The following is a 24331-nucleotide window of genomic DNA, read 5'->3' on the forward strand; positions in this document are numbered from 1 at the left end:
AGTGTGACGGATAGACAGACGGACAGTGCGATCACTATATGCCCTCCTTTGGGGGCATAAAAATGTGTTTCACATTGTTTTGGTAAATTAGTAATGTAGTTAAAAGAACAGAATCATCAATTATAAAGTTATTGATTATAAAGTGTTGCTGGCATATTTGATGCATTCATCTAGCTATAAGAAGGTCCCTGTTTTATCCCCACTGGCACTGAGCGAGGGTTCTCAAAATCTTTAAACAATATGAATAAGTACATATAGGGTCGAAAAAGCCTTGTTGATAAGGGGGCTAAACACCTGAAATCAAAGCGACCCAGGTTAAAGGCCGAGGCCAAATAAATAAACCAGACGCCGCATGAGCCTGCTATACTCTGAACAAGTATTTTTTCTTCTCAGAAAACTGGCTTAAGTGTCTTACTAAGCTTTAGACTTTGAGTTTCAGTGCAATCTATCTAAAATAAATTGGTCAAATTAAATATTTTGTAAAAAATAAACATTCTGCACAAATTCAATTATTTACTTTACCTGTGTGCATGAATCATTTCAGTCTTGATGGTTAGTGAACTATGTCAAAAGCACCATAGCTATGAAACACTCGTATTTTGAAGATTGCAATGTTCCACAGAAATGATGCTGATGATAATTCTACACGATCATGACATGAAAAATGATGAATTATTAGATATATTTCTAAATTCCATTTCCACCAACAATTCGGTTATTCCACTACCAGTTCACATGCTTCGTACACAGTTGAAAATAACACTATTCCACTCAACAACCGTGACACATGTACTCAATTTTTCAACTTTTCGCAATTAAAATTGTTTTCTACTGTTATTGTTGTTGTTGTACTTTTGAAAGTAGTTCGAAAGATGGCGACTATTAACCCAGAGGTTGATTTATGAAATAAATCGTCTGCTGATCCAGAGTGATCCACAACTATGAAGGTATTTAAAATTTGTCGAAGTTCAATGACACACATGATTGAAATAAAACTGAGCCGTAAACGAAAATACCGTTTTGCAACTCTACACGATAAAAACAGTACATCTTAAAGTTGTATATGGGTACACAGAATTCTGAAGCAAGAATTTGCGGCAAACAGTAAACATGTACGATGAACGGCAGGACTATTCTTGTTTAACTCCGTAAAACTTTGTTTGTGGGGGTTTAAAGGGGCCTTTTAACAGATTGTGGCATGTATTGAAGCTTATCATTACATGCTTGATATTGGTAAATGTGGACATTGGATTTTGAAAGCTTCCAGTACAAAAAACAAGAATATAATCTAAAAAAGAAAAAAAAGTCGCCATCAACTGGGCTCGAACCACTGACCCCTGGAGTAAAAGTCTATCGCTTAGACCACTCGGCCATCCGTGCCCATACAATGATTGATTCTTTTTATACTTTATATAAGCAATCCTCGTAGTATCACAAAATATAACGACAAAAACAGAACTCTCCAAATTATTCAATCGTTTCGCTTTGCAACGCTATATAATGTTCAGGCTTTTAAATCGTCAAAAGATGCATATAATGGATATTTTAGAGCATGGTAAAAGTTCAGTATTACTGTTTCCTCACTAATATTATAACTACAACGAAAATTTACGAATTTGAAATAATTTATTTTTTAATTTTATTTGTCAATTTACCAATACGTGAAAAGGCCCCTTTTAACATTAGACTGAATCCCGTATTTTGCCAAAAGACAATAATCTTCACTTCAGAATATCAACTTACTTTGACATTCCAATTGATTTGTGCCTTTAAAAAAAGGAAACATTGGAAAAATGTTTCTAATAAAATATTGATGGAAAATCATTGCTTAACATGGAGGTAAAAGGTAATATAAATATTAAACTTAGTCAAAGTATTAACATTTAAGTTTCAAAATATATATAGAAAATGCGTACCTGCCACGGAATATAAATACATATAGATCCTGACGCCGGTAAGTTTTATGATTAAACAGCACATGCAACAAATATAAAAAATTACTTTGACATATTTAGGTGTACGGATTCTGAAAAAAATAAACGAAAACATAATTTAAAAAAAAACAGAATGCCATAATATGTGTTGTTATACAAGAGTACTTACCTTTTATTGTCAGTGGAATTTGATCACACAAAGGAAGTGCTGCAACGGTTATTCCAAGCAAACTGAGCGAGTTAACTAATGTCTATAGATTTCGCATTTGCATAGCCTCGAGTTTATTTAATAGTACCATTCTATAAGCAAAGCGCCGTAGGCGCTAAAGGCCTGGGGCTAGATTTAGTGTGCTTGGGAAGAAGTTTAGTTCTTAAAAAAAGATAGTTCGACTATGTTTATAGTTGTCAATATCTTTATACATAGCCAAACTTTCTTTATTTAAGAAGACGTTTTGTCGGAAGTTTTTTTTATTGATTTAGTATGTGTATGCATTATTATAAACAGGTTTATAAAAATCAAGGCTGCAGCTGCATTTTTCAAAAAGTCACAATGGATAGTCGATCAATAAGTCATGGCCATCGTACATAGGCGATGAAGATATGTGGCTGGGAACGAGATTATGACCCATCTGGGTCTGTCACTTTTTGTGTGTCATAAATGCTGAATGCTCGTTTTGGATGAAATGACGTCCTTATTCAACCAGTATCGATACTTGTTATGCTGATCAGTTTGTGTTGATAATATCTCCATTGATCGCGTATCTGGATGAACATAATTAATTTCAAAGTACGAAATTAATTGTACTTAAATTAATCCGTAAATACTCATGGTTGCCATGGGAACAAAAAAATGTTTTTTTCATATTTATTACTATTTTAAAGAATTTAAGCCAAAAAAGCACAGAAAATCAACAAAATATGTTCTGGACAGATATGGAACATCATTAACATGATTATTATATACATAAATATTAGGGATGGCATCGAATACCAATATCGGTATTCGAATGTTCGCAAATTCATTCAATCGAATATTCGAATATTCGCATAAAACGGCTGGATTGATTTTTCCTTGTTATGTGTTAATTTCCATTGGTATGTATGTTATATCCGTTTGCTAAAAACGAGGCTGTTTATTAACGTTGCTATCGAATAATTGTATCGCTGTCGACTAATACTATTACCGATACTGTGATCGGGCACAAATAGAATGAAAAACATCGTGTCATAGAATTTTATTTTTTAATGATTCCACAGATTTGAAGCAGACCGCGCATATGTAAAACTAAGTTTACACACATTACACGTTGCGGTCTTCTTATCCACAGACCGTGTAAAGTATTCCATACTGCAGAAAGGGCTGGTGGCATTTTCAGATTTGAATTATGATTATTCTTCTTCGTCATTATTTTTTATCGAGTGCGACGGGATTGTCTCCCATATGGCCATCGCCCCCAGAAAGACGTGTTAGTTGGTTACGGGGGATAGTGCATGATACAGGAGACACCCTGTTCCAGAGGTGATCCTGGGTCTTTTAGTGCCCGGTGTATAGCACCTAGTACACTGCACCTCGGTTTAACGTCTCATGCGAAAGACGAGTTATGATTCCTTGATGATTGTTTAATTTATATCATCTGTTATTTTTGAGTAATTCACATATTTGAATGTCTGTTCAAACTGTGATCACAAAAACTAAATTACTATTCGCCAGTAAATTGAAGCCCTTAATTGGTACCTAATTGACAAACAACAGTTCGGGCCCTTTCTTATAGTAAGTATATTGCATTGCGCGATTTGAGTAATTCACACATTTTAATGGCTGTACATACTGTGATCACAAAACTTAATTATTATACGCCAGTCAATTGAAACCGTTAATTGGCACCCCGTTGGCAAACAACAGTCGGGGCCTTTCTTAGAGCGTGTATATTGCATTGCGCAATCAACACTGATACGGGCCGCGTTATCAGTTTGACACGACGAACGTCACGTCAAACATATTACTCCCAGGTAATTTCGGTTGCATTTTAGTAAGCGGTTCGCAGGTCATTGAATATTGGTGAAATTACGTTTGGAAAAAAATGCAAATATGCGAATATCATTTTTATTATTCGAATGCTGACCATTCAATCGAATATTCGAATATTCGAATAATTTTGCCATCCCTAATAAATATATGCACATTTTCTGGAAAAAGGTGTGTATTCAGAAATAGAAAATTTGTACAGCTATGAACTTAAAACTAAAACGAATAACTCCTCATTATACAATTTGTGTTGTGTGTCTGTACTGCCAGACATTATTTTGTTTATTTAGCAATTCAATTTTGTTCCATGACTGATAAAATTAAGCAGACACAATACATTAAGTTAACAGTTGCTATGGAAACAGTAATTTGTGGATTGCATATACATGCTGTTTGTGATCAACAATGTATTTGAAGTTAATATATTATTAATCTTCGCATAAGTGTCAAACCAAATTCACTAGTGCATTTCATACGTAGAGATTCAAAAACATGATTTTCAACTTAAACAAAATAAAAGCAATAAGCACTACATATTTAATGGCACACGTCACTAATTAACTCACTATAGATTGATCTTTAAACACCAAAATATTCATTCACATGTAAAAATAATTCAAATACAAACATAACATGAACACATACGTTAACATCACATATCTTGATGTTTAAATGAACTACAACAGTATTAGTGATATTATTTTAAGAACACAATATTAGCAGGCATACAATACAATGTATTTCTTATTGTGTAAAGAATATTTTATAGTTAGATCACTATGAATGAGTTGTTTATCAATAATCAAACAAATGTGTCCACACGACACGGATGCCCCCAACTGTAACTGTGTCACTACATAAAAGCATAAGTGTGCAAATGTTTTTGAGATATACATCGCCTTTATTTTATTTAACTATTAGTTTGCTCCATAACAGGTGTTCAATATTTATATTTTGTTTGTTACATATGTCATCTGCTGGCGTTTGTAGATGTTTTTTCTGCTAATTCTTTGCATGCATGTTCGAACTTGACCTAGAGACCATCTAGATAAAACTTGTGAACAAGTTTGGTGAAGATCAGATGAAAACTACTTGAATTAGAGAGCGGACACCAAGCTGAATGTTTAAAACGCATTACGTGACCCAGTGAACTAGTTTTTTGCCCGGCGTGCCCCATGTTCACACTTGACATAGACATTATGTAGATACAACTTCTGACAGAGTTTGGGAAAGATCGGATGAAAACTACTTGAATTAGAGAGCGGACACCATGCTGAATGTTTGAAACGCACTAAGTGATCCTATAACATAGTTTTTGACCCGGCATGACCCATGTTCGTCTTGACCTGGACATTATCCGGATGCAACTTCTGACCAAGTTTGGAGATCGGATTAGAACTACTTGAATTAGAGAGTGAACACGAAAAGTGTTACGGAGGACAGACAGACTGACAGACGGACAGTGCGAAAACTATATTCCGCCGCCCGTTGGGGGCATAAAATATATTTTCATGTATCTGACATGGTGTGCAGAAACAAAAAAAATGTAAAAATAAAATATTCCCTTCTCATACTTAATATATTACCTATGGATGACAGACTGATTGGAAAAACAACACAAGATACACATTGTTGATATTTTGTACTCAAATTCATGCACATCAATAAAAAGTATTGTATTTATTCTTTGAAGAAAAATCACCTGTTAAGTCTGGATTAAAAAATCTTATCTGTTAAAAAATGTCAATCACAACACAACATGAACACAATATATTGTCCATATTATCATCCACACAGAGTCCAAACTGTCAGTAAACTTGGTAAGCTCAGGTTGCATCAGGATTTGCCTAATTCACTTGTAAAGATCTGCAATAATTAAAATAAAAAACCTGATTAGAAACCTTAAACAAACACATAAAAAATACATATCACCAGTAGATACCATAGGCTTGTCAACAATTTATTGAAATTTAAAACCATGTCATGTTTTAGTTTTGCCTTAATGCTTGTTTAACTTAATCTACATGTATGTGAAAATAACACAATAAATATTATTAAAATTATTTAATAAAGACGAAAAAACGATTATTGCTTGGTACATTATACAATCTGAACCCTCAAGTTATGCATAGTGAATAGTATATTGTCAATGTTTAATATTAAAAAATAGTATCCATACTTAACACCATAAAGGTAAACCATCTGTGTTGGGAGAATAAAGCGCACCCCAGTTAACATTTTCACGGATTTCTTTTTAAATATTTCACTATTTCAAATAGGATAAAGTCGAGAGCCGGCTGATTCGTGAGAGTTTTCTATAGGTATCATGAATTTTTAAACAAATCAGTATTTTCCAGTAACGTGCAATGACGCGTTTGAACGGTTAGAAAAATGTCGGATCAGTGTTGGGACTTCATATTACAAACGCGCGATTGCACTTTACTGAAAATTACTTATTTGTTAAAAAAAATCATAAAATCTTAGAACACTCTCACGAATGAGCGGGCTCTCGACATTATCCCATTACAAATGGTGAAATAATTTAAAAAGACATCCTTAAAAATGTTATCTGGGTCGCGCCTTATTCTCCCAACACAGATCTTAAAGTCACATGGTATAAATGAAGGTGCAGTGTAAAAAATGCAAGGTGTAAATCACATCAAACCTGCTATTTAGCAGCACATCATTTAGTGTTCGCACTCCACTTTTGCCCAATCTGTTTTTCATGAGGTGGATTTGGCACATCCATCTTTTAGCCCTATATCATGATAGTTCATCATTGAAACTACCAGGTAGTAGGTTCTGCCCCTGAATAAATAAAATATAGCAAAATATTTATGTATGATTGTGTTAAAGTTGAAAATAATATATGACAATGAAAACAAAGGTCTGCTGAAGTATTACATCTCAATTCAATCTTAACGATATTCTGATAGTCCAGAAACGTATTTACTGAGAATATTTAATCAGTTTTCTTAAGCTGCAACCTCTTGATCATGTTTGACAATTTATTGAAAATATAAAGTTTCAAAAGCATTACCACATATTTGTGTAGTTGGTCGTGCTTTATGAGAAAGATATTTTTTTTTCTACTTTCTTTATTTGTTGCTATGAATCTTAGATCATCATTGCTTTAATGTTAAACTTGATCATGAACACAACCATTAATATTGACATCCAAAACTATAAATTTTTACAAGAATAGAAACATTTAAATATGTACCAATACAAATAATCAAATATACATTGTAATTAAACACATTCCTGACATATACATTAATGCTATCATTTCGCATGGAATTGCCATTGCTAACCTGTCATTGTGAGATTGCACAAAGATTTGCAACATAAATTTGATATTACTTTTTAATACAACCTTGCTCAGTTCACAGTCTGTGAAATGTAAAACAATAATTTTAAGTACATAAAATGAAAGTAGAATACGTCTAATGGAATATATGCCCGTAAATTGTTCAACGAAATGTTAATATTGTCATTATAGAAAAGTTCAACAACACATGATAAATTGAGAAGTGTTTAAAATTTTGACAACTACCCCAGGCAAACAGACACATGAACAGCGTCTAAATTCGTCGTTATGACCGCCAAAACGGCTCATACAAACATCATGATTGGTGTAATAGATTCATTAAACATGAAATTCCATCTTTTAAGACCAACTTTGATTTTTTTTAATGAGAAAAACAAATGAAAAACTTATTTTAATTTACCTTTGACAAAAACCAGGAAGTTTATCCGAAAATTGTCACTGTCGACTGTGCCCTACTGTATTCATTGTTATTAAAGCTGAGGTTAATTTAAACCATGTAAAAATCAAGAGAAAATACGGAAAATTAAAGTTCCACTGACTTATTTTTATTGGTTTAGATTATAGTTCAAAATTAATGGCAAACAAGTTGTTATTGTTTTGACAAAGTCAGCGAAACGGTAGTTAGAGACCGTCAAGTGAGCAACTTATTCTCGCATGAATATGTAAACAATAAAAACTATGCCGTAGCCAATGCTTAACACTTTTGATTCAATAATATTTTTTTTACATGTATAAAAGTTCAAAGTAAAACTATTATTAATGGCAAACAAGTTGCTCTTGTTTTGACAAACTCCGCGAAACGGTAGTTAGAGACCGTACAGTGAGGAACTTATCCTCGCATGAATATGTAAACAATAAAAACTATGTCGTAGCCAATGCTTAAAAATGTTGATTCAATTTTTTTTTACACTTTGTATGACACTGTCATGTTATATAGTGATGTTCTGTATTTACAAGCCGGGTTATTGAGATCTGCAAAGAACAAATTTTATTGCGCACGCACTTATTATAAGTGGTAAATCGGAATTATACAAATTAGGTTTTGGCAGCCAGCCAAGTCAGCTCATCTCAGAAAACGGTATGAGTACTATAACCTAGGGGCTTCACCCCAGGCCAAAAAGGGGGCGGATTATACTATTTTCCGATGGTAAAATAACGAACAAATCAACGAATAGTAGGCTTCTCACATCACGATATGTTCCTTATATGGCATCGCATTACCTGCTCCCGGTGCGCAGTGGTCAGTCCTCTTTCCGTTGTCGTCGTTGGCAGTTGCCTCGCCTTTTTTGTATTATTATTTATATTTAATATCCGCCATTAACTATTCAGCAAACTATTGTTATGTTTTGAGGGTCGTTTAAGTTCTGTGTTGTTTTATAATACAAATAATTTGTTGTTTCATATATCTTATTTCTTGAGGTAAATTAAATGGTCCCTATACATGTAATGTTTCCAACTGCATGTTTTGCATTGCATTATCAGGTGTCTAATGATTTAAAACGCATTTATCCCCAAAATGTAAAATAAACACAATACCTATAAGTACACATGTATGTGTGTCATATCATATATGCTTATTTTGACACACGAAGCAAAAAGATTTGCACGTAAAGGTTACCTATACTTGTGAGTCCCTGAAAGCGATATATGTTCTATATCTGAGTGACATTACAAGAAAACACTATTGACACATGCACAAAAAACATCATGATATTACATTATGATATGGGTGAACAATCTTTTGCTGTACTTAATTCACACAGGGAGAGACCGCTTCATTAACCATTGTAAGCAATTAACGTCTAAATTCATACTCAAAGTTGATTATAAACGCTTTGCTTGTTTAGCTTTAGAGTAACATAATTTGTACCAAGCCTGGGGGCCGTTTCATCAAACATCGTACGACACATTTAGAATACGATACGAATTTCAAAGAAACATTATTTCAAAAGACCGAAGAATATTTTTGCTTATTTCCATTCAAATCATTTATGTCATCATTGTCTTACTCGTGGCTTATATCTTGTGGTGCTATTTATCAACAGCTTGTATATTTTCAGTTTTTAAATTTCAGTCGTAAATTAAGATTGTCGTACGATCTTTGATAAAACGGCCCCCTGGTAATGACTTACCACCGTAAGATTAAGCCGCGCTAAGAGCAAACGTAGCTATTATTAATAAAAGCGTATGATTTAGTAAGGAGTCGTTTCTTTCGTGGATAGTCCACTGATGATATCAACCGAAATGAATAACAACGTAAAACAGATATGCTTTATTAAGGAAAAGGCAATGTGCCCATCATTCCACTAATAACACAATAAAACGAAATATGTAACTGGTTGACGATGAGGCATGTACCGTCATGTTAGATATATGTACATACATACGGTAGCGTAAAGATACAGCAACGTTTTGTTTTGATAACAAAACACGTTTGGAAGCAATGGAAGAGAAACCAACTATACTTTATCTGTCTTAGAGCAGAGATTGGGTTCTTGCGGAGAAAAAGGTAAACTCTAGCTTAATGAAATGCAACTATTTTATTTTTTTTAAATTGAATTTTAACAGTATTTTTCTCAAATATTTTAAAAGACATGTTATATGCTCTAAATATGAAGATTGGAATAAACTAAAACGATGAGTAAATACATAGATTACTTAATCGTTATTAAAACAATAATAATGATTTTTAAGATGTGAATAGTATATTCCAAATGAGAAAGCCAAAAATAAAGATAAACTTACGTGTGCATGACAAAGTGTTTCATATCAGTTAAAAGCACATATATTTATGTATATATTATATAACAGTTAAACAAAATTACGTTAGTTATCACACACATATAACCTTGTTATTGAATTTTTTATAATTATTTGTGTATATTTGTGATTGTGTTGGTATTGTGTAGCCTTTCAGGTTAATGCTTATAACGATAAAAGTATCCGATATACTTGTGTCCATGCTTCACTAGGCGTGTTATGTAAAGCTTTTCATCGATTCATTTCAAAAATGCTTGTACTGCTATGTGTTTGTGAGATGTCCCGAATGTTCGCAAAACGAAATAGCCAAACAACGGTCAATGGCTTGTCCAAAGCGTTACCAAACTAATACCAGCAACAATAGCAGTATATTTTTGAAAACAAATCAACACCCTGCTGAATAGCAATATTAAACACCAACCTTAATGCGAATGTAAATTTTTTAAGGTTCATGTAGAGGCTTCATTTTGAAAAATGTGGGACCCCTAGCATTGAACTCAAATATGACTAAAGGAAGAGTGCCACATTGAAAATGTATACGTATATGCTTTAAAGGATGTTTTTCCTTCAAACTGCTACCAATTTTGTACATCAACGTATCATAACATCCACAAAATCAATCAAAATACAAAGCGATTTTAACAATAAAATATACATTATTTTCAAAACACTGAATCATGTTTATTCAACGTATTTCAGCGGAAAATTATATAACTAGTGATTAATATCGACATTGACGAGGGCAAGTTACGCTTAAATAGTACAAAAAAAAAGTTTACATAATTTATCTAGAAATATCAAAACTCTAACACATGTCATTTCATCATTATGGGGGCAGCCATTTTTAAATTAATAAAATATAAAGAAAAATGCTAAAAACTCACTCATCGTCTAATTGACATTCCAAACGGTTGACGATGACAAATGCATTGGATTGTAATCTTTCCGTTGATGTTTGCAAACAGCACGATCAGACCTCATAAACACTCAAAAGAATAATTATGTAAGAAGCATTTCACCAATGTTTGCAATCGTTGTCGAATCACATGTACTTAATTATTGCGCATACAATAGTACGCTTACAAACTGACAGAAAGATCGATACGTAACTATGAAATAGGGTAAGTGATGATATCTTTACGTGGTCATTTCTGTTATTTAGTGCGATCTCTTGCTGATTAATGTTAATAGTTGTTTTACTAGTTGCCACCCAACTGTCAAAATAAGTATGTGTTTTATCAGGTATGTGTATACACATACCCGGTTTTCTCACCACTGCACGTGGTTTCGACCGATTTGTTTTGCACGTTTTTCTACGGAGCACAGCGATGGACACGCTTTCAAAATGGGTAGAAGGAAACGAAATATAAAATCAATCGTTTTGCCAATTTCTTTATATTCCTTCACAATTTTATATGTCGTCTGCAATCTATTTCAATTTGAGATGGTTTAAAATTTGCAATCTGTTTGAGAGGTAAATAACAAAATTGTTAAGCCTTTGAAATAGAATTGTGACTCTTATTATCCACCATACTTGGATTTTTATAAAGAAGTTACGTTTTAGTTATTTTTAGAACTTTGTTTAGGAAATATATCCAAAAAAGGCAGTTGAATAAAAACTCATTTGTTGTTTTATGACAATAATTTTCTATGAAATTTTGCTTACTTGACCTTGTATATGTATATAGCTTTGTATTTATTCAACTTAAGGTATTGCATATCCTTCCTAACTTTAGATTGAAATTTTGTAAATTAGTGTAAAAAATGTATTGGTTTTAAACCAAAATATGAATAAAGCACACAAATATTGAATGTCAAAAATGTGTTTATGTTATTCTATCCGCCTTAAGCTTTAAAATGATATTTAGTTTGACCATGTTGTTTTCACATTGAATGAAGAAAAACCAAAGCGAAGTTTTAATGAATTTTATCCCCCCATGAACCTTAATAAACATATCAGCATGCACGTTGTGTCGTGAACAACTAATTAGAGAAATGACTTTGGCGTTCTTCGTGTGGCATTTATATATGTGCACTGTCGAGTGCTGTCCTTTTGGTGACCTTTAAGAACATTGGCACGAAAAACAACAGACGCCCGACATTGGGGCAATCTTTGAGAGATAGACCGATCAGTTAACTGTTCAATTGATATAATAAGTGCCTTCCGTACAGGATGTCAAAAAATGAATTCGTACATATGCATACTTTATTGTCTGCATTGAATCATACAGATTGTCAAGTCGTTCAGCATGCCTCAAAGAATAAAAGTGCAAGCAATATTTATATAATACACTTATACAAAGAGCTAGCCATAGTGTGATGAATGCTTCGCAAAATAGTTCAGATAATATGGAAAGCCCCATACTTGGCACAGTTTCACATGTTGTACTAAAACTAAAATTGGGCGTATGATAACTCTTTAAATCTAACATTAACATCCAAAACATCGATGTTTACAATCATGACATGTCGCCAATTTCGTCGGTGTAAGAAACGTTTTTAATTTATTGACTAACTCACTATAGAGTTAGATTAGCTTAGTATTAGTTATAGTACTTTAGAAATGTGTGCGGTATATAAGTTGATTTTAACCAACCTTCACACCATTTACTCTAACACATATCAATTTCATGAAACACTAAGAAAATACAAGGCAGTAAGCCACACCTAGAGGCACTCTTGTATATAGTTATAAGGATTTAAGGTCAAATCTACAGGTTTTTTGTTGATCCGCCTAATATAATCAGAAATCAATACAATTCCTCTTCCGAGCCGCCATACAGGCGGGGCAAGGCTGGACGACACCATTTATAAATTATTATATACCAATTATGTCACGTGTTATACTTTCCGGAATTTAAAGCATTACAAAAGATCCCATGTCCACATTTATCAATATCAAGCATTTAATAACAAACTTCAATACATGCCACAATCTGTGAAAAAGCCCCTTTAAACCCCCACACACAAAGTTTTACGGAGATAAACAAGAATAGTCCTGCCGTTGATCGTACCTGTTTACTGTTTGCCGCAAATTCTTGCTTCAGAATTCTGTGTATCCATATACAACTTTAAGATGCATTTTTTTATCGTGAAGAGTTAAAAAACGGTATTTACAGAGCAGGAAATAGAAATGTATTTTAGAGTCGGGACTTCTACTGGAATGCAATTATTAAAGTATTTGACTACATTAGGTTTAAATAGCACTCTTTGCGGATGCATGATGAGCAGTTTGAAAGTAATTTTTATTAACAAATAAACAAACTTGTATTTGAAATGTTTAAATGTTTAGCGTATGTAGCAATTAGCGATTTGCAACAGTTAATATTGGTCGAGCATTTAAAGCATTATTTGTACCAATAAGAAGCCGAAACAGCTGTAAGGATCAATACTAATTAGACATTAACGTTTTATACTTGAATTATTATAGGTCAAAAATCGAGCTTCTAGACGGCATTGCAAAATTGTATTACATTTACAACACGTACTAACCAATGCATATCATCGACCACTTTTGCAAACAATTTGTTATTGTTTAAAAGCAAGAAAAAAATACAAGCAAAAGCAGCAATCACATCTATCATGTATAATGGCTTGTCGACCAGTGCTTAGTTTCAGGTCAGAGGAGATTGTCATAATGAAGCTTATTACATCGTACACGAATAAATAATTTAAACAGTTCACTTGTTTTCAAGTTTTGTCAAATACTAACCACAACTTTTGTCACTGTGTGACAAGAAATCTTACACAATCATCATGGTTATTCTTATATCTTGTTTTCAACAAAATGATATATTCTAACGTTGGGTTCCACATGATAGATGCACAAACATTTGTTGTTATCGAACAAGCGATGCTATGTCATTTAATTGCAGGCGTTTGCGTTTGTAAATGCATGTTAAAGGTGTTAATACAAAACATTCAAAAATGTAACATGAATTTTCAACGTGTGCGTAATATTAGTTGATTTTAATTAATTAATGCAGAGAGTTGATGGTTTAACACGGAGCAAATATAGTATAATATCTTTCATCATCGATATCACGATCTCATATCTCATTTAATAATATGTAAAGGTATCTTTAGCGGTAACAAACCAAAGAAGACAACACAAAGATTTCATATACACCCTAAAAGTAATTCAGTCACTTTGTCAACTCTTTATCATAACATATGTGGGTGAAGGACTTTCATGAAGTGCATTTAAATCATTCGCGAATGTTAACTGAATCATTCGAATGGCAATATTAAGTATAACCTTAATTGAACCTCAACATCAAAGGAATGGGTATCGTATCATTGGAATAAACAAAACAACAGTTTAAACAGCGTGTGAAATTGAAGTTTATTGTAACCTTTTTTACCTCTTTCTCGATCTTATTTGTTTCCAGCGTCCTTTATCCGCGTTTTAATAATATTTCTTTTCTAGTTAAAGAGTGAACCAAAAAAAAGTGTGCTAATTTCTTTCGGCAAAACAGATGACATACATGGACTCCGCCAGGGTATTGTTGTTTATATTCACAAGTAGGGTTACTTAAATATGTGCATTAGACACAAGCAGAAAAATATGTAATATGTATGATATCGAAGACGCACGACGCAATCACATCTCCCAGTAGTAAGTTTGATTTTTAGTTCTATCGATAAGTGTACGCCAAAGGATATATATGTATATTTAGTTGCAATAATACGGAAAATTGTTGACTCGCCATTTTGTCGATAGCTCACTTTAATCAAATATTTTATTTTGTTGTTCATAATGACATTCAATATGTAAAAGCATGCGTCGAGGAATAACACTTTCCCAACCATTCAGATCATTTTAAGGATGGTGAGGGCTGGACGATGTTGGTGGAACTTATTTATACGTTGAATATGTTCAATCACGTTCCCATATTGTTGAATATGGGAACAATATGGTCAGATAGACTTTAGAAATAACAAACAACGCTGTCAATGCTATGGCATATAACAAGCAACGCTGTCCGTGCTATGGCATATAACAAACAACGCTTCCCGTGCTATGTCATATAACAAGCAACGCTGTCCGTGCTATGGCATATAACAAACAACGCTGCCCGTGCTATGGCAAATAACAAACAACGCTGTCTGTGCTATGGCATATAACAAACAACGCTGTCCGTGCTATGACAGTTAATGGTCAGACTGTGATTTCTGATGTTGCTCATTGTGGTGCATCAACCAATTGTCCACATCAGCCAAAATAATTCAATATGCCATTACAAAGACTACATGGGCTATAATAGTAACCATTTTATTCAACTAAAGTTAGCATAATAGGGCCGTTATAGCTATGAAAAAAGGATGGAAGTTTGACTTCTATTGCATTTGACAATTTATGTCAAAACGCCTTAATTATTCTTGTTCAGTGAATAACATTTAACAAAGTTGTAATGCCGATAACGCAGCATGCATTGTGCTTACGACGTGAATGTCCATATGTCAATTAGTGTTCCGACTATGAACATAAGGCCGATAAATTAGTATTTGCTCAGCATATGCTTTAGATATTCCTTGGAAACAAATTGAGAAAAGACATTCTTCCAATTTCTGAAAACATACGAATAATCTAAAGAGTGTATGCACATAAACTTAATACTAAATCTATTGTATGTTCCTGGATATTAAACATAACCTTGATCGCGTTTTTCTATTCTGACAAAGTTTCGGGACCTAAATATATAAAATTATATGTCAGTAGTTCACCGTTTAATTTGTATTTGTTTTAAACCAATTTGTATTGCTAAACAATTCAAGACGTACTATTTACAACACAAGTATCTGAATTATGGCATATGAGCGCAGTGATCTTTTTTAAGGCCAATTAATTATTTTAATATTCTTAAAGTCTAAACGGTTTCATGGCATCTTTAAAACATATTCAAAATAACAACAAACCAATGGTTGCTTCCGTCCGAAATGTGAGAAAAGGTACATGACTTCAATTAGGCACTGAAGCGGTGTCTAAAATTAGTATTTACTCATAGCAATGAGTAAATTTATTATTATCTATTCTCATAACATTATACAATCTTTCTCAACAGTACCAACATAAACTTCATCCTCATCAACATTTTCACCAGATTCTGTTCTTATCAATAAGAACACAAAGACAAACTGGGTTTTGGTGTTTGGATTTGACAGGGCTGTCGATACATAAATGCAAATAACAATTCATTACGACCCTGTGGCTTCAATATGCAACAGAGAGCGACCTCAATGGAACCGCTGAATGAGAGAGTCTTGAGACGTCAGTAATATATATATATAAGTCAAACCATACTATATCAATAATGTAGGACACGTCGTTTTAAGTATCATTAAACACACACATGTGTGGCTTGCGAATAGTGTTACATGATAAATACACATCATATGATCAGTCTTAACTGAAAATCATACACGTGCACAATTTAACTGCCCCATTCAAAAGCACAAGGCCCTTGACGCCACGGTCCGAACAACACGGCCGCCCCGCCTATACCCAAAGCTCACGAAAGAAGCCTTCATTGCCCACCAACCACGCCTATCTGCTACAAGTGCACACAGTGAAGCATTATATTTTATAAAAGCAGCTGCGATATTTAAAAAGATTTATCAACCACCACCAATCAAGAAAAGTGCACATGACTTCACAAACACCTAACCGAGAGCGGGATACGCTTCCCTACTGCCATTTTTTCTTTATAATGATCACATTCATATCGCAAATTAATACAATAAACACCAAAAGCATCTAACACGCAACCCTGACATCAATGGAAAACAAATTATATAAAAAACAGTACCCATAAACCCAAACCCCTAAATAGTGTAGTTTAATCAAAGATATTTGAATATTATATCTATGCATTAGACGAAAAGTTTTGCAACAACTGCATTAAACCGATATATATATCTAACCAGTCACACCAAAAAGAAAAGATAATCATCCGTTTTAAAATATAGAAAATAATAAGAATAATAAGAACTTGTTACCTATAACTTTCACTACATAACAAAACAAAAATGACATAAATTTGAAGAATTTCAATGTTGCGAATATTTAAACATAATTACGTTTTAATAATTAATGCACGAAGAATTATCCACAGGACGCGAGAGTCTACTGTTTTATACACATAAGTTAGAATTAACAAGAAATATCTGAACAAAGGGAAATGCGTTGATTGTTGTTTGTGTTGATAAAAAGTAAAATACTTTTATCAGTAGGTCAAAGAAAGCGATTGCCTTTTTCTGCGCAATTCTAGCTGCTCCACACTCAAATCAATTTAGGGGTGTTGGGCAACACATATTTATTGGATTATTTCGCATTATTAGATATTATTGATCATGTATGTATATATACAGAACAAAAATACACAAACAGAATGGACATGAAATGAAAAATTCAGTCAACTGACAATACGAGAATAATTCGTACATATTTGAAATATTCAAACGCGCGTTTTTCAAACAAACCTGTTAAGTGGTGTGTACACTGTAACATTTTGTTAATAATAATCTAAAATGTTCTCTCTTTCCTGTCGGTAGCATATTGAATTCAACATTATTGTAACGCTTAAATACGAAGACTCACTGGATTCCGGGAAAAGATGAATAATCGTTTTTGCGTCGAATAAAGTTGGGGTATCTTATAGTTCAATTTTTTTACTCGTCAAAAAACATTGGGTGCGAACCAACGCCCCCCCCCCCCTAGCTACGGGTATGAAACGTAACGATTAAATTTTAATATCTAATTTGTTTCTGCTGAATATTGAACTAAGATGGTTATATGCTTTAAGAGCCTGCTTATTAATTGTTTCAACTGCACATTTAAGTGTACCGTTATAGACAAATGTAACACCTGAGTTCGTGAAGAAATCTGCTATCTCAATATCGTTACCAGTACGTTCTTATTTATGAATATGTCTATATTGATGCTTTTGAAAATTACCCACCTTAATTCACCAGACATTTAATATTGAAACACCACTTACAAGAATATAAATTAATAGAACGTATTTGATCATTCGTACATGGGTTTCACCAATACGTTTGAAAACGTAATAAACAAATGGTGTGCAAATTGTTCATCTAACTTGACCCCTAATGAAACATCATACAATTATGAGTATGGCATTGTTCTTGTACACTGTCCACAAGATTTTACCATTGCATATATGGATATCAGCATATTCATCATTTTATAGTTGATACCTCAGTTGTATCCACTAAAAAATGACCGACAGTATCAAAAATCATTTTGATAGTCTACCAATGCGAACTTTAGTTTTAAATTAAATCATTTGCTAAACCCTTCTGAATAACACTATGTAGAATAAATATACAGTCAGACGAACTACGATTTATTATAAAACCAAATTGCCAGTCATTAAAGATTAATTTATTATTATCGCACTTATTATAAAAGCGGTTGTGAAGTGTTAAAGAAAATATAATAGCCGAAATATTCGCGAGAGTTATCCTCCTACAATTGTGCACGATTATAATTAAGTTATCGCCTTTTTTGAACACTTCAAAAAGTTACTCCAATACTTAGGATATACGTTGTTTTCAAATAAATAATTACAGATTATAGCGAGGTATGTCACAATACCTTCTTTCCACGCGACGTTAGGCTACCGTCCAAATTATCATTTTTATGTCGAGACATTGCAAATATCGTTTAAAGGGGCCCTCCAACAGATTTCACGTTTTGGTAAATTGACAAAATTAAAAAAAGTTGTTTCAGATTCGCAAATTCTCGTTTTCATTTTGGTATTTTTTAGGAAATAGTAATACTGACCATTTACCATACTCTTAAATATATATTATATACATCTGTTGATAATTTGAAAACCTGAAAATTACAAAGCGTCGTGCGACGCGAAACGATGGAATAATTTGGAATGATCTGTTGTTGTCGTTTTATTTTGGTATACTACAAGGATTGCTTATATAGGTAAAAAATAAATCCGCTCTAAGCATGAGCATGGGTGGTCGAGTGGTCTAGGGTGGATACTTTTTACTCCAGGACTCCAGGGATCAGTGGTTCGAGCCCTGTTGAGGGTTACTTTGTTTACTTTTTTTAAATTGTATTTTTTTAATGGAGATTTTTAGTTCAAATGTTTAAATTTATCAGTATAAAGCATTTAATGACAAGCTTTAATACATGCCAAAATCTGTTGGACAGCCCCTTTAAATGACTACACCAGTCGGAAAGAGACCATCGTGAGAGTCAATATTCATACCGTCTGAAACTTAATAATTGCAATTGCAATTTGTAAACAATATTCGTTTATCCGGGCTGACAGTTGTTTAAAGTCTTTGTATATTCATGTTCATTTATATTGGTATACTTTTTATTCCCGCCTTTGAATTTCTTAATATATCTTATAACATTTTGAGAATCAGTTCTACTTATATATTTAAGACGTTTTTTCTGTGTTTTATGTTATTTACGTTTCCTCTTAAAAACACAGTATGCCCGCCTAGCTTCTTTACAATTTTAACGCGTTATATCTTTTTGTTTGATTATAAAATGTGTGTTTTTTCCATCTATGAAATAAGTGCTTTGATTTTTTACTATCAGCGTTAAACCAATGCGACCTTTTATTACATGTTTATCCTTCCTCGAACTGCAGCTTCGTGTGCCGTTAACACGAAATGATATCTGTACAATGAGCATAGTCGGATAACCACGACTAATTCAGTCCGTTACTCTCCAGCACATCGTCGGATAACCACGACTAATTCAGTCCGTTACTCATCGTCGGATACCCACGACTAATTCAGTCCGTTACTCTCCAGCATTAAATGGAGAGTAGCGGAATGGGTCGAACGTGGGTATCCGACTATGAACAATCAGAGGCAACGATCATAAATACACGAATTCAAATCCAACGAACCTTTTACAAACGGCTGTGTTAGAAGGTAAAACTTCGTTTTATTATATGTTAAATAAGAACAGAACAGAAAATAACAGAACATACCGTTTATTAAGATTATACATATGTACATCGTTTTTAATGCAAACACCGATTTTGAAGAAAAGAAACTAACTTATATTTAAGGCAGTAATGATAAACCATTAATGTTAATTTACTATGGTATACATGACATAACTAAAACAAAAAAACAAAACAATAACAAAAAAGAAATCAAATAATTCACATAAAATCAATTATTAAAAAGTGATAAATATAGTTATTTTAATTGAAATACAAAAAAACTATTTATTTTAATTCGGTGGAATAAATAAGATTTGTTCAAATAGATAAGGCTTCCTTTACATATTTGCATGCATGAATAATTTAAAACTACTGGCACATGTTGATGTCGATCGACTATGGAACACAACAGCAGATGGATTTATTTCATGTATACGTTTAATTTATTTTGTCGTTCTAAAAGGTAGCATTATGGCACACAAATCACATGAAATTCATGTTCTATGTCCCGTTGATTACAACATAGACAATAACTGTCTTCACGAGGGATAGTGTATCCCGTTGATTTAAACATAGACAATAACTGTCTTCACGAGAGATATTGTATCCCGTTGTTTACAACATTACACTATCTGTCTTCACGTGGGATATTGAAGCGTGCATATCTCCCGGTCTGAATACTCAAGGGGTGGGCAGATAACTTTAAGTTTACAAAGTATAAACGTACACTCTTGAATATTTCTTTTTATCAATCGTTGTTTTTATTATTATGAGAAACTCCCACGAGAACTACATCACCAAACGTTTTATAAAGCAATTAACTTTTGGTATTAAAGTTTAAAGTGAACTTAAAAAATGCGATTTGTGTTATACTTATAAACTACGGAGTCTTCTTGTGAGATGTAACAGTGTAACAAATATGCAGCATTACACCTAATTGTACGTTTTTAAAGTACTTGTATGCACAAAAAAACGCAAGCAGTACTCTCTATCATTTCGATGTTAGTGGGAAAAAACATTTTTTTAGTTAACAACAAGTAAACTTATACCTTTAGCTCTTATGTTAAATAAAGCCTAGCAAATTCTAAATGTTTCACAACTAAAGATGTAATTTTTCCAACACAGGCATGCCATGTTTTACAGAGGTAAACAATCTCAAAGTTATGTATGTAGCATAAAAGTCAGGGTAACATAGTGAAGCATTAACCTTGAACGTTACAAACAAGAAATCTAAGCGGCTTCCGTTGCTACTGGAGGTCGGCGCAGTGTTCTGTTACTAGATAGACTACTTGCATGTTAATTTTGTGTCTCGGAGCGTTGTGGCGGTTGATCGGATGCTGGGCCTGAGGAAGCTTATCAACTGTAAATGTTGTATAATCAACGTTGAGTCTATCATACACAAATAATGTACGTTTTCCTTCATTGTGAATGGAATGAGAATTTTGGCGTAGCACTTGGATCAGCCGTGGCAACGGATTACGGATGCGTTTAGTAGAGGCGATAGGATCGTCCAACATTTTCTGTTTAATTTTATTTTGTCTTGCAATAAGTTCAGTTAGGCTACAATAGGGCGGCAAGAACCTCGTTCTTAACTGCTGATGCAAAGCGTTCGGCCGATCGTAATTGCACTGCGGGCATTCAATATTGAAAGGCTCATTTTCACAAAAAAAGAGTTTAACAGAAGAGTTCTCTTTTTATTGTTTTCGGCCTTCAAATAATGCCTCTTCTTCAAAATCAAAGACAAATAATTTCTGTTATACTGTTTTGTGCCAGGCGAACGAGCTGGTTAGACTGCAAGATAAGTTTGTATTAGTTTGAGGTAAGCTAATGAAATCGTAAAAAAGAAAACACACGGCATGCAAATCACAAAAACTGTCCTTTTTAACTAACTCAAACGTAAATCACATATTCTAACAAATTTTCAAAAAAAGTGCGCAAAGAAAATAATAACCCAATCAGATGCAAAGTACATATGTTCCCATGTAGACCTGGCCTCTTTTCAGGGTGGCGCTTAATAATAATTCCGTCTTTATTCAGATAGTCATACAAACATATCATATCATACGCATAATCAATTCAACCCTCTCTGCGTCCTGTTAAGTTTTTATACGAAACTTATCCAATGAAATACCGTCCTACGAAAGAAATGTTACAAATATGGGAACATGAAACTGTAACATTTTCAGCGAATAATTCTAGATAACATCTGATTTTTATTTATGGCAAGGGACCGATTGCCCGTGCAACACAGGATTAAAGATATAATACATCATTGATATTATACATTATTAAAGATTGAACCATGCCCTATACCCTATAGCATTGCGTAGATGGGGGGGGGGGGCAGACGTATCCGACAAAAATCGATTGTATAATACTTGAGTTACTATACACAGAAGATCCAATAGTCAAGTATATTAATACAGCTTTTTTGCAAAATTCTTTTTTTTCTAACGACACTAGTGAATTGTATGTACTATTTGTTGTGTTACGCCTTTCAGAGGTTTACTAATCTTATGCCACTTCTTTGTGTAACGTCTTTCACAGCGTTCACTAATGTGATGACATTTCTTCACGTAACGTCTTTCACAGCGTTCACTAATGTGATGACATTTCTTCACGTAACGTCTTTCACAACGTTCACTAATGTGATGCCATTTCTTTGCGTTACGTCTTTCACAGCGTTCACTAATGTGATGCCATTCCTTTGTATAACGCCTTTCAGAGCGGTCACTAATGTGATGCCATTTGTGTGCAACGTGTTTCACAGCGCGTTCACTAATTTGATGCCACTTCTTTGTTCAACATCTTTTTCACAGCGTTCACTAATATGATGCCATTCATTTGTATAATGCCTTTTAGAGCGTTCACAAATCCGGGCCCGTATTCACCAACCCATTCTTAGACTTAAGAATTAAGAATAGACTTGGAACCAAGACAAAATACTTACAGCGTTTGAATATATACAGGCCTCCACTATTGACTATGTCATTAACAAAATGTTCTACATGAAAAATGACATGGAAAGAGGTGGTGAATGCCAAGTTTGACTAAAAAATACAGAATTTTTTTAATATTCTAATTTAAAGAATTTTCTTTATTATTAGACTTAAGTCTAAGAATTGTTTGGTGAATACGGGCCCTGATGCCATTTCTTTGTTCAACGTCTTTTACAGCGTTCACTAATCTAATGCCACTTCTTTGTTAAAGGTCCTATACAGCGTTCACTAAAGTGATGCCATTTCTTTGTGTAACGTCTTTCTGAGCGTTCACTAATGTGATACCATTTTTGTGTATCACGCCTTTCAGAGCGGTCACTAATGTGATGCCATGTATTTGTGTGCAACGTGTTTCACAGCGTTAATTTATGTGATGCCATGTCTTTGTGTAACGTCTTTCACAGCGTTCACTTGTGATGCCATTTCTTTGTGTATAGTCTTTCACAGCGTTCACTAATGTGATACCATTTCGTTGTGTAACGTATTTCGTAGCGTTCACTTATCTGATGCCATTTCTTTGTGTAACGTCTTTCACAGCGTTCACTAATCTGATGCCATTCCTTTGTTTAACGTCTTTGAAAGCGTTCATTAATATGATGCCACTTCTTTGTATAACGTCTTTCAGAGCGTTCAAGTATGTGATGCCATTTCTTTGTGATATGTCTTTCACAACGTTCACTAATGTGATGCCATTTTTTTGTAAAACGTCTTTCACAGCGTTCACAAATATGATACCATTCATTTGTGTAACGTCTTTCAAAGCGTTCACTAATCTGATGACATTTCTTTGTGTAACGTTTTTCAGAGCGTTCACTAATATGATACCATTCCTTTGTGTTACGTCTTTGAAAGCGTTCACTAATCTGATGCCATTCCTTACACGAATAGCATTCCACGTTTTTTCACAATCCCAAACATTTCACTCAAGAAAAGAAAAATAAAGAAAATTAGAATAATAATCAAGTAAGAAAACAATGCGCACATATATCAAATTGTTTGAGTAAAATCCATCGTGTGATTGTCAACCAATTACTAAATTTAACAACAAGCAAAGCAAGTAAGAAGGCAAAATCTCAGATATTGAATTAATCCTTGCATGACTAGATTCGTTTGGGCGAAATTCCAAATCATCCATACACAATTTTATAATGCAAGTTCCGTCCGCTTTCCTTGATCTGACAAACTCTAAACTGCAAAAGTATGCGTTCAATTTCAAAATATATAGCACAGAGTCCTTATAAAGAAATTCCACTTCTCCGACAAATTCAATCAGCCGACAGAAAAAGGTCTTGGTAATTGGAACCGCTATAAAACTTTCGTAAACGAGC

At 33.5% G+C, this 24331-nt stretch overlaps 1 long non-coding RNA gene across 1 annotated transcript; it reads right to left on the minus strand.

Annotated features, from left to right (window-relative positions):
- Positions 1-5462: 5462 nt before the first annotated feature.
- On the minus strand, positions 5463-7962 carry LOC127832636 (uncharacterized). The gene is made up of 3 exons (XR_008027041.1): positions 7692-7962; positions 6626-6768; positions 5463-5826 (listed from the first exon to the last, which is right to left on the minus strand). It is a non-coding gene; the product is annotated as an uncharacterized LOC127832636 (long non-coding RNA).
- Between the last annotated feature and the right edge of the window lie 16369 nt (positions 7963-24331).

The sequence above is a fragment of the Dreissena polymorpha genome, chromosome 5, assembly GCF_020536995.1.
Source record: "Dreissena polymorpha isolate Duluth1 chromosome 5, UMN_Dpol_1.0, whole genome shotgun sequence".
Lineage (NCBI taxonomy): Eukaryota > Metazoa > Mollusca > Bivalvia > Myida > Dreissenidae > Dreissena > Dreissena polymorpha.